General features: G+C 41.8%; 1 long non-coding RNA gene across 4 annotated transcripts in view; it reads left to right on the forward strand.

Moving 5' to 3' along the window:
• The first annotated feature begins 10,099 nt into the window (after positions 1 to 10,099).
• LOC135190771 (uncharacterized) overlaps positions 10,100 to 12,717 on the forward strand; it is a 150,461-nt gene continuing 147,843 nt past the window's right edge. For all 4 annotated transcript variants that reach the window (XR_010308663.1, XR_010308637.1, XR_010308657.1 and 1 more), the window contains exon 1: positions 10,100 to 10,238. This is a non-coding gene — a long non-coding RNA (uncharacterized LOC135190771). The remainder of the gene's footprint in view (positions 10,239 to 12,717) is intronic.

Genomic DNA, 12,717 nt, shown 5'->3' on the forward strand with positions numbered 1-12,717 from the left:
ACATGTTGGTCTACATCTAAGAATTCCTGACTGGTATTAACCACCAGCACAAATCCACTGTGGCCAGGCTTGAAGTTTTTAACTTCTCACCCAAATGTTTGCCAGTATCTTCCTTGCTTGATCACCATCTTGCCTCCTGTACAGACCTTTGACCTGGAAAGTCAGCTTCTGTTGGAGAAGTGATAGACAAGAATGTCACTGAACTTGTATTACATGGACTATCTTCAGCACAAAGGCTTTAGTTCACACATTTAAAAAAGAAGTATAAGAGGACTGTGGATGCACACTGACACAATCTGTAATGATCAAGAAGTAGCTTCTGTGAGATGCATCTACCAGAAATTAGAGAACTTCTGAGATGTAGTTGGACTGCTTGCAGCTGCAGCAGTTGCTGCTGGAGAATTCCTGCAGAAAAAGTGACTAAATATTCAAAATGAAAGAAATTGTATAACTAGATTAGATAAACATTAGCATCATTGGGGAACCCTAGCATTCACCTGATGGATAATATGTGCCATGAAAAGAATAAAGGTAAGCTGCAAGATCAGTCCATGCTCTGTTGAACCTGGATATAACAACTTCAGTCCATGTTTTCTTATTCCTTATTGCAGAGCAAAACTTAATGACTTTATAACAGGAATGTTACCTGCATATGAACTTTGTGTTATTATAAATAATAGATGCTTCCATGCCCAGGTTTAGTGGTTTTGCACCACCCAGGCAAATGCTCACCTGGGCATTAAACCACTCCAGTATTAAGTGAAAACTGACTTGGGAGCCTGAAATGCAAAGACAGTTTCACAAGAAATGTGTTGGGGAGATACTTAGTACAGAAGGGATAACCAAAGAATACTGATTCGAAGAAACAAAGGCCAGAAGATATAAACTAGAAAGGCTGCTAAGGTGAGAGTTTGGTTTTCTGAGGACAGAAAGCAAAACAGAAAGTGGAACACAGTTAGCTAGATGTTACAGAAGGTGGAATTGGATGATGATGGGAGAAATGGGGCGAGTCAAGTTCTTATTTTTCTCTTCTTGGAGGTCTGTAGGTTTTCCATGCTGTGATAATGAAGCTGTGTTTTGGGTAAACTGCTGCAAAGCAACTCCATTCACTCTTAGTGAATCTTCATTTTTAGGTGTCAACATGCAGTCACAAAATGCATAGTCAAGTTCTCATGCAGTAGCATGTGTAACAACATGCATACTTTTCCAGGAACATGAAGCATAAATTCACTGCAATTTCCTGCAGTCAGGAAAAGCAGTGGGTAAAGTGGAATTTATTTTTCTGAACTGTGTAACAAAGAGTGTAATCTTGCATTGCTTATATTCAAGAAACTTTAGTATCATAGAGGAGAAAAATGCCTTTTTCTTGTGATTGGAGCACTTCTTCTATGAAGATGGGCTGATACAGTTGGGGTTGTTCAGCCTGGAGAAGAGAGGGCTCTAGGGAGACCTTATAGCAGCTTTCCAATACCAAAAAGGGTGCAGGAAAGCTGGAGAGGGCCTTTTTCCAAGGGCATACCATGATAGGAGAAGGGGCAATGGCCTTAAACTGAAACAAGGTAGACTTTGATCAGGTTTTAGGGAGAAATTCTTTACTGTTGGGGTGGTAAGGCACTGGAACAGGTTGCCCAGAGAGGCTGTGGATGTCCCTTCCCTGAAAGTCTTCAAGGCCAGGTTGGATGGGGCTTTGAGCATCCTGGTCTAGTGAAAAGTGTCTCTACCCATGGCAGGAACCTGTAACTAGATGGTCTTTAAGGTAGCTTCCATCCCAATTTAGTCTGATTCTGTGGCTTGCAACACCTTTGCATCTTTTCAGGTTTACAAGATTTGTAAAACTTAAGCTCCTTTAATTTAAAGATCCTTTTATTTATTTTCACTCCATTTCTATTAGAGCAATATTTTTTCTGGTGGGCTTAAGAAGTAAACTAGCCTTACAACAACTGATTATTTTTAAACTGCACACCTGAGATTCTAACCTTGAGTTTAGCTATGAAAAGCCTGAGGAGCCCTTGCAATACAGAGGGAAGCTAATATCCTTGATGGTTATCTGTTTGTGATACAGTAAACATCAGTTGAATTAACCTGCACAACTTCTGTACTGAAAAGTGTTAAAAGATACTTTAAATTATAGAGAGTCAAATACTTAGGAAATAGAATCACAGAATCAACCAGATTGGAAGAGACCTCCAAGATCATCCAGTCCAAACTAGCACCCAGCCCTATCCAGTCAACTAGACCATGGCACTAAGTGCCTCATCCAGGCTTTTCTTCAGCACCTCAAGGGATGGTGCCTCCACCACCTCCCTGGGCAGCCCATTCCAATGCCAATCACTCTCTCTGACAACTTCCTCCTAACACCCAGCCTATACTTCCCCCGGCACAACTTGAGACTGTGTCCCCTTGTTCTATTGCTGGTTGCCTGGGAGAAGAGACCAACCCCTACCTGGCTACGGCCTCCCTTCAGGTAGTTGTAGACAGCAATGAGGTCACCCCTGAGCCTCCTTTTCTCTGTGAAAATGAAAGCTGAGTCACTAGAAACCAGCAACAACTGAGATTTTACCTTGTATGTTGCTTGCAAGAACACTACAGGCTATGTCATACTAGTCTGAATTGCAGGCAATCCATACCGTGTGGTATGGAAACATTGTTCCTATACTGGCCTTTAGGAATAATGGATGTCTTGGAGGTCCATTGTCCAAAGAGACTGCAGGTAGTAAACCTGGGTAGGTGTCATGACTGAAGCAGATATATCTCTAAATGCTTATTTTCTGTGTCTGTCTCTCCTCTTACCTGCCTTGGGTCCACTGGAATGATCATGAAATGGAAGGAAATAGTCCCTGCAGCCATGGGTGTGCTGGCTGTGTGAGGCCAGCAGTTGTAGCAGCGTGTAAGAAGAAATGCGGCAGAGGGGAATGTCTTGTGCTACCCTCCCTTTCCTTGCCAAAACCTACCACCAAACCTAAGAAATGCTGTACAAAGGCCAGGGACAAGCTCACTGTTTATTTCAAGCCTCTGTTAAGAAGCTGTTATTTATTTAAAACTTCACACAAGGTTACAAAATCATAAGCATAAAAATCAGCAAAGAATGTGCTCCTTCTCCCCCACCATAACATAAGCCACAGTGTGAAAAATTAGCAGGAGCCTGCAGCAATTGGAAAAACCCAAGCCTTTGCTCTTTATCCATAGAGGTTTTAAGAATGAAACTCATAAATATTGAAACTACCCAGAACAGTAGATGAAGGAGATCCTAATGTCACTGTTAGAACCTGGCTTTCTCTTAACTGCCTTCATAGTAAAGCTATTCAAGTTGGGTCCAATTAAAGCTTGTGCTTGGAGAAATGTCTTGGTTTCACTCAGCAAACAGTGGGCAAAATACTACTAATGATAATTTATACATTCTTCTTTATGGTAGCTATCATGTATTACCAGCCTAACTACAAGGGAAATGAAAGAAGGGAGGAGCCAATACTTTTTTTTTTTCCCTCAGGCTGTCTTGTATATTTATATGAATTTTCAGTAGAATTACTTCTTGGCAATGATGGCAGCAGCACTAAAATGGGGAAAACAAGACTGCATGTGGGAGATGACATGTCTGGAAAGGTGTGTGGTCATTTTATCTAGATATTATAGAAGAATCTCTGCAGACAAGATTGCAGACAAGGCCACAATCTGGATTGTGTGATGACATGGGTGCCCAAAAGGAGTGTATCACTTGGCATGTCCAAGAGGCCAGCCTTGCAGTGCCTCCAATTTCAATGTGGCAACCCACAAAATATTCTTAGGGTTGTAGACATTTCCTTTATTTCACAGTCCATGTCACCACAAGGTTCTGGTAACCTCCTAAAAAAGGCCCTTTTATTTGTCTTACCTGCTTTTTTGTGGGCGCTATGTCATAGGGCTAAACACTTGAATCCTGCATGTCTCAGGTGTAACAGCACTGCAAATACATGAATGCTCAATACTTTGCTACTGGGCAGAGCATGCCCTGCCCAAAGGCTGAGTTCAACTGCTAGCTTGAACTCCATACCAGGCACAACCACTGTCTTAGCCTGTGGGCTAGAAAAAAAAACTAGTGAGGGAGCTAAGGTCCTGCAGGACTTGGGTATCAGGTTGAGAAAAGAGGTCAAATCTTCCTCTCACTTCAGCAGTCCTGCAGAGTAAAGGAAGATAGAGAAGGGAAAATGTCACTTGGTTTGAATAGGCAGTTTCTCTGCATGCCCTTTGGTGTTAGTTTCTCTTGTTTAGTGTGAGGGTATCATGCATGACAATGGGAGAGAAGAAATACTTTAGAAAAACAAACAAACGACTCCTCCCTCTCAAAAAGTCAGGAGGGGGGAAAAGAGCGGGTGGTGGTGGGGAAGAAAAAAAAGAAATGAGAGGCTTTGGTTGTAAACCCACAAAAATTGGCAGTGAGGCTTCAAGGCAAGTGTAAGCCTTGAAATTTCTTTTAGCTCTTAAAAAAGAATAGTTGAAATAAAAACACATCACATCAAGTCTCTTCCCATGGATTCCAGCTTAATAATGCTTCCTTGCCTCTCTCTTTTTTTTCTTTAAAGATTTGAAAACTTTAAAAAGTTTCAGCATAAGCCTTTTTTTGTGCTTTATGTCCTAAAAAGAATGTTGAATGATTTTTTTTCCTGTTTGAGTGGATGCTCCCTCCATGGAGGTGTTCAAGGCCAGGTTGGATGCGGCCTTGAGTGACCTGTTCTAATGGGAGGTGTCCCTGGCTATGGCAGGAGGTTGGAACTAGATGATCTTTGAGGTCCCTTCCAACCTAAACCATTCTATGATTCTATAATTTAAGAAATGCCAAGGCAGCTGCAAGAGAACAAGGGGACACAGTCTCAAGTTCAAGGCAAGATTGGACGTGGCACTTGGTGCCATGGTCTAGCCTTGAGAATTGTGGTAAAGGGTTGGACTTGATGATCTGTGAGGTCTCTTCCAACCTTGGTGAAACTGTGATACTGTGAAGTTGTGCTGAGGGAATTATAGGCTGGATGTTAGGAGGAAGTTCTTGCCAGGGAGAGTGATTTGCCATTGGAATGGGCTGCCCAGAGAGGTGGTGGAGTTGCTGTCCCTGGAGGTGTTCAAGAAAAGCCTGGATGAGACACTTGGTGCCATGGTCTAGTTGAGTGGATAGGGCTGGGTGCTAGGTTGGACTGGATGATCTTGGAGGTCTCTTCCAACCTGGTGGATTCTGTGATTCTGTTATGGCTTCCCCATTGATTTTCTGGATATCTTGGAGGATAGATATTGATTTCTTTATCAACAGAGCATCAGGAGTGAAAATGTTGCTTCTTTAACAAAGTAAATCTTAAAGGCTGCGTTAGTTGCTGAAAATAAATAGCAAAAAAGAAAAAAAGGCTTAGAATAGTTTCACTTTGCAATTTCTTTCCCCCAGTTGTTTCGTTTTCACTCAACTTTTGTGATATCATGTAGTCAATCATGAGAGTCATTGCCAGCATACTTTCTAATACAAAAGGGATAAAGTTAGGTGAAAGAACATACAACAAGGGCTAATATTTAGAGAGGAGCAGTTCTTTACACTTACAGCTCTGCATGTAACATGCCCTGTGATCCCTTTGTGCTTTGGTTCCTCCTTAGGTAAAGATAGATGAGAACACTTACTATTTTTTGTCAAAGTGCACTGAGATACAAGTAAGTAAAATTCTTCCCAGTTTAATCTTCCTCTGTGTTGGAGAAGTGGTGTTTGGTTCTGGTTATGTGTGAGTGTGACACAGCCCCATTGGCCTTTGTTGTTACTGTTGTTGTAGGCAGTCTGATTCAATTTTAGTGATACAAATAAAAACATTCCAGATGCCACTATCTCCTTTTCACAGGTTACCAAAGATGAGGGGGAAAAAAAAAGAGGTATTTTCAGTTGCACCTCTGAGGAAGCAGCTATCAATGATCTGTTTTGAAAATTTTGGCTGATGATTGGTTGTGGATGGCATTGGGCATGGTAGGAGGAGTAATGCAGCTCAAAGTGCATTTTTAACTGTTGATGAGGATGGTTTTAAAGTATGAGCTGAGGAGAACCTGTAAATACTGATCAGGGCAACAGTCGCCACTGGAGGCCAAATGACAAAAACATCACTCATAAAATGTAGTGATTCAAGTGTGTGGATACTCTCTAATGGCATGGGTTTTCAGTGCATGTATGTCAAAGACCCTGATTTATCAAACTATTATCAAATTAATTGCAGCACTACCATGCCTCAGGCCTCAAAAAAATCACTGTATTGTGTCTGAGACCAAAGTAAATTAAGTAAGTGCTGCAATATGGTTTCATGATCTTTATTTAGATTGGACAGCTGACCCATGTTTTGTCTACACATTCCCCAGAATCCCGAGTGTTGTCTTTTGTACTTGCACCTTAAGGCAAGGCAGCTCAGTATCTAAATCACATATTGACCCAAGAGTGATCTAAGAATACAGCATTCCTATGTTTCTGTCTTAACATACTATATAGAAAATTAAAATGTAGTTCAGTTCTGTGTGTGTGTGAGAACACATTACACAGTATCACAGTATCACCAAGGTTGGAAGAGACCTCACAGATCATCAAGTCCAACCCTTTACCACAGAGCTCAAGGCTAGACCATGGCACCAAGTGCCATGTCCAACCTTGCCTTGAACTGCCCCAGGGATGGCGACTCCACCACCTCCCCAGGCAGCCCATTCCAGTAGCCAATGACTCACATTCACATGCTTGAGAGAGGCAATCTTTTGACAGACCAATGGAGTGGCAGCTGCTGATTTATTTCTGAAAGGCACTGTAAGGGGATTCCATCCAGCCTGCTGGTTGAGATACTTAGGCAGTAAGAGTGATAAAAGTTTGGTCCTCTCTGTCTAATGGAGTGAAATCCTGCATCTTCCACTGACAGAGTTATACCCAGTCATAGAATCATAGAATCAAGCATGTTGGAAAAGACCTCCAACATCATCCAGTCCAGTCTAGCACCCAGCCCTATCCAATCAACTAGACCATGGCACTAAGTGCCTCATCCAGGCTTTTCTTGAACACCTCCAGGGACAGTGACTCCACCACCTCCCTGGGCAGCCCATTCCAATGCCAATCACTCTCTCTATGAAGAACTTCCTCCTGACATCCAGCCTGTACCTCCCCCGGCACAACTTGAGGCTGCATCCCCTTGTTCTGTTGCTGGTTGCCTGGGGGAAGAGACTAACCCCATCTGGCTACAGCCTCTCTTCAGGTGGTAGTCTCCAGGTTGTAAACTAGTTTTGGTGTGACAGAACATACTTCATCTTACTCCATGAAGCTCTGCCACTGTATAGGCAGAGGCAGACCATGCATATGAGTAAAAAAGACTTCTTGGAAACTCAGATTACACAAAGAGACCTGTGTTTCTTCTCTCTGCTCTCAGGGTGCATTGTGCATTTTGAATGACATTGCTGCTTGATGTAGTGCAGGAAAAGTCTGAATAGACAAGGGAAAAGGGATGTATCCTTACTTCCAAGTACACCATGTACTGATCTTTTGCTTCAGCTTTTGGTGTCTGTTCTGGACCCAGAAGTTGACTCTGCTTGAGGCATTGAGCATACTTGTAAATAGGAAACTCTGTGGAGATATGACTTTGAGCTCCCTTGAGCTAGGGGAAGAAAAAAAGATCTTTTAATTGTCTGGGCAGCCACTGCTTTTCCAACCTGTTTTTAATAGAAAATTGGGAGCTTTTTTTTATTTTTTTATTTTTATTTTTTTTTTAAAGCGACAGATGTGGAACAGAAGTAGAGACTTCTGAGCTCCAGATACCAAATACATCAGACTGTCTCTCTGAATCAGTAGGATTTAAGACATACTCTCCTTCTTAACATTTGCCTCTGCCCAGTTGCAGATAGTTGCCTCCTCAACATGTTGTCAGCACGTGCTTGCACATTGTGTTGGCTTATTTGGATTACACTGAGGCACTAACTTGTCCTGTAAATTGATTAAAGAGCCTGACACTCCATTCCTCTGTTGAACTCTCCTATGACATCTGAGGTACTGAAAGAGAGGCTTTACACTGGAGTATCTAAATCTTGTATTGGATCTTATCAATACAAATTAAAATATTTGTGAAGCAAGCCCAATTTTTATGCACATTTTAAAACATAAAAGGGTCTTAGTAACCAATATGCTAACAAGAGGCTAATTCTGTGTAAGATTCCTAAGGTGTTACTTTGCAGAAGGAGCAAGAGAGCCCCATTAAACTGTCAAAATGTTGATGTCATGGAGTACCACCATGCAAAAATATAAAAGCAAAAAACTCAAAGAAGAATCAACAAAGTGCAGCTGTTACTGGAATCCTTTCTGGGATAGGTTTTTCTTCTTGCCTTCTTCATAAAAAACAATTATGAAAGAAAGAGAAGTATCTTACCAGATTCACTGGTATGCTCTGGGAAATTTTTATGGTGAGCATTTGAGTCTTAAGAGTATGAAGATGAGTCCTCTTAGTATACACTTGCATACTGTAAGAGTTGCTACCTGGAGATCTGTCTTCTCTTGCCTTGCACCTCTTATTTCCCTTCCTACCACTAAAAATGCATGTAAATACCAGAATATTAGCAATTTATGTACCAGTGTAAATGGCTGCACAGAAAGAAGTGGGTAATTTTGCAGTTGTGATACCCCTAGTGGAAATAATTGTCTTCAGTTTAAAGCCTATAAATCACAGTTTAAAGAAGTGCATGTTAAAGTAGACTTGCCTGTTTAGCAGCAGGTCTGCTTTCTCTCAGGAATCGGTGTCTGAATAGCTGGTTATCCTGCTGCTGCTTTTCTTCATTGGTCCTGTATTACTTCTTCCCAGCTTGCCTCCTGCTGAAATAATTGTGGTACTAATAACAACGTGTGGGGAAATGACCAGATGTGCTAGTTTTCTTAGACAATTATACCATTTTTTCCCATTTTCCAGACATTTTTTTCCTTTCTTCGTTAACTCACCGGTGCCAGGGACTGGATTTTTCCAGTACATGAATCCTAATTAGTAAGCCAGAGGATTGACCATTCTGTTTTACCCCTGATGTGTCGTTTCCCCTCTGTTCTTACTTAACTGCATTTTGAAAGGCCAACTCTTGTGTTTTTAAGGATAAAAAAAGAAATTCAGGAATGTTTTGTGACAGAAATGGAAATCTGGTAGAGATGAAAAATGAGAAGAAGGTGTAGTTAGCATCAGGGCCATCTGGTAGTTCTGAGATTACAGGGCATGGAGGCTTGCCAGAGTGGCTGAGCTGCTTGAGACGGAGCTACCCTTTTGTGACTGAAACTTGTGATGCCATGGTGTGTTGCTCTTCACTTGTCATGGGCACAAGGTGAGTTTATTAGATGATACTGGCCCTGAGGAGCATCTTCAGATTGGTTTTGTAGAGCAAAGAGAGCGTTTGGTGCACTGCTGATGTGAGTTGCTCTTCCAGTCTTGCCCTCCAGCTTTGGTTTCTGCTTTATCTAGGACCAGAAACAGAAGGGAAGAGGAGGAAGAGGCAGAAGCTTGTCATAAGTGAGGGTATCCTCAGATTTTGAGTTTAAGGACTCTTTCAGCCTTAGTATGTGCTCAGGGATGCCCTGAGCCTGCAGGAGGAGTTGGTGGAAGATTGGCAGGGCAGAAGGAGTGGCTGAATCCCAGGGAGGATGAAGCACTACACTGTGTGTGAGAGATGTGAGAGTGAGTGGGCTAACTGTGGCAAGGGAAGAGAACTGGACACAAAAAAAGCATTTTTCTGGATAGATAGGATTATAGCAATCTGAAAAGGTTCATGAGATTCCAAGATTCACCAGGGTGGCAGAAGAAAGGAAAACAATTTGAGTGAAGTAAAAAAAGGTTGTGGCTTCCTGTTTGCATTGGTATATTGAAATCTGGGGACAAGGTCCATCAAAAGATGAGATGACAGAGCAGATATTCTTGCCACCTTGTACTGGAAAAGGGGAGAGTGGGTAGAAGGCTGTGCCCTTTGTAATCTTCTGTCAGTTTACTATAGAGGACACAGGTGAAGGAAATCTGATACATGCAGCCCTTCAGCTTGGTGGGTTTTGGGTGCTAATTGGTAGGAAGTGAAATAAATAGCTGCCTTTATGTCAGCTGGAGTTCAGTTCTTATCTCATCTCTCTAGAGGTCTGTCCAAAATGTGAATCTTTTGAGGTTCAGAAAAGGATGATTAATTCATTTTTCATGCTAATACATTAATTGGTTCCAGGCAGACTGGGAGCAGCAGAGCCAAGGTATTGCATGAAGGCTGCAGTCCAGGTAATTTGAAGTCTGTCATGGGGCTGAGAAGCACCAGAGATTTAATGATAAACTCTAGATGCTTTCATTTTCCAAAATATTTCATAGGTCCAGGAGGACCATGTTTTGGGGTGCTCAAAAGGAAAGAAAGAAAATGTCAGAGTACTTCTGGAATTATTCCAGCAGTGCTGTGCTGCCTTTTAAGAGATCCTCAGGAATTTGTCTCCCAACCCTGGGGACTGTATTTCTAAGCTCCAGCAGTCATCTTCCCGACTGGGCAAGGTCAGTCCTTAGCAACTGTGTTCCTTGTATGTAAGCATTACCTTTTGTTGTGACCCTGTTGAGTGTGCTTTTCATTAGCAAAGCTTGAACCTGTTATCTCTTTACTGCCCACTTAGGTTGTTGCTGGTTTAAAACATGTCACTGTAGAATTCATGCCTATGAGGTGCTCTCCTTTAGCTGTCTAATGTATTGTCTTCTGGTACAAGTACTGGGAGAAAAAGGGCTAAACAACTGTCTTCAGGGAGTTGCATTGCCAAACACTGTTTTACCAGTCAGCAACAGCACAGTATCACCAAACCACAAGAGCTTTTAGATGAGGCTTTAAATAAAAGGAAGTAAAAAAATGCTGGCTTTAGTCATTAATCTCTCCTTTTTATTAGCTTTTAGGGAATGAGGAACAGCTCAGTGAGTTGCATTTGTAGCAAATACAGGTTATGAAATAAGTGTATTTCATTATTTGCTCATTTTGCAGTGAAAGACTCTCCAAATCTGCCTCCTAAATGTTTTAACTCAACACTAGAATTGATGCTGCCAAATACCGACTGATTCAATAAATGATGAGTTTCAAATTCCTCTTTTACGTGGGGAATGTGATATAGAACAATGACCTCAAATTTCGTCTGTGTCCTCAGATTCACCTCTTTTCTTTGGCTGCATCTTTTTCTGTATCTTATATTTTTTCAAGTTGTGAGGGTCTTATAAGGACACTAGTGTTAATAATTAGACAGTGTAGCTCTGATGGATCTTCTGGTAACATCTTTTCTAACTAACGAGTATTTAATAGAATGTGATTGGAAGCTCTGATCCTTAGATCTTGACCTGTCTAGACCTCGTATACAACTAAGTGACCAGACAGCCCTTAACTCTCATTAGGAGTTATCTGAACCCCACATTACAAAGCTATGTGAGGAAACCGTTCAGATTTAGCCTCAGGCCACCTGCTTTGTAATCCGTTGCTGTGCACTTAGTTGATCCCGCTGTCCTTATAGTAACTGGAAAGCTACCAATGGTTTAATTTTAAAACAAATATTCTGACTCAGGAAGCATAGCATGGAAAGCTGGTTGCTATATTTGTCAGCATGTGACCTTCATAAAGCCTGTGATTTGGAAAGATTGCTTCAATGATACAGAGAAACTCATCACATCGTTATAAAACAGAAGACAAGCACCTATCAGCTAAATAGATTTTGATACAGTATATTCAGCTGGAATATATTTTACAGATCATATGCTTGTCTTGTTATTTCTGAAAGTCCCTTATATCTTTAAAGTAAATGAATACTTTCTACTATTGTTTTTCTTTTAAAGGAATTTAAATGAAAAATCTAGAGAGGCATTTCTGCAGAATGGCCTGTTGGGTATGCCATAAAGAGCTGTAGAGAGACAGTTTCATCATGAATTTTTCAATGTATGTGTTCCTAAAATTTCAAATATTGTTAAAAATGCATCAGGAACAGTGTGGCCAGTAGGACGAGGGAGGTTATTCTTCCCCTGTACTCAGCACTGGTCAGACCACACCTTGAGTACTGTGTCCAGTTCTGGGCCCCTCAATTCAAGAGAGATGTTGAGGTGCTGGAATGTGTCCAGAGAAGGGCAACAAAGCTGGTGAGGGGCCTGGAGCACAAATCCTATGAGGAGAGGCTGAGGGAGCTGAGCCTGTTTAGCCTGGAGAAGAGGAGGCTCAGGGGTGATCTTATTACTGTCTACAACTACCTGATGGGGCATTGTAGCCAGGTGGGGGGTGGCTCTTCTCCCAGGCAAGCAGCAATAGAACAAGGGGACACAGTCTCAAGTTGTGCCTGGGTAGGTATGGGCTGGATATTAGGAAGAAGTTCTTGACAGAGAGAGTGATTTCCCATTGGAATGGGCTGCCCAGGGAGGTGGTGGAGGCACCATCCCTGGGGGTCTTCAAGAAAAGCCTGGCTGAGGCACTTAGTGCCATGGTCTAGTTGACTGGATAGGGCTGGGTGCTAGGTTGGACTGGATGATCTTGGAGGTCTCTTCCAACCTGGTTGATTCTATGATCCTTTTACCTAGTCCATAGGCCTCTTCCTTCTCTTTCTAATATAGTGAAATAGGCCAGTTGTTGTCTGGGTTTTTAACTAGGAATTTGGGATCCATTGCCATCCCATATGTCTAGGGTGTTTTAAAAGATAAGTGGGGCAAATCATGTAACAAAGGAAAGGAAAATGAAATTCTTAAGATTGATAATTTTTCA

The sequence above is a fragment of the Pogoniulus pusillus genome, chromosome 1 (assembly GCF_015220805.1).
Source record: "Pogoniulus pusillus isolate bPogPus1 chromosome 1, bPogPus1.pri, whole genome shotgun sequence".
In the NCBI taxonomy this organism is placed as follows: domain Eukaryota; kingdom Metazoa; phylum Chordata; class Aves; order Piciformes; family Lybiidae; genus Pogoniulus; species Pogoniulus pusillus.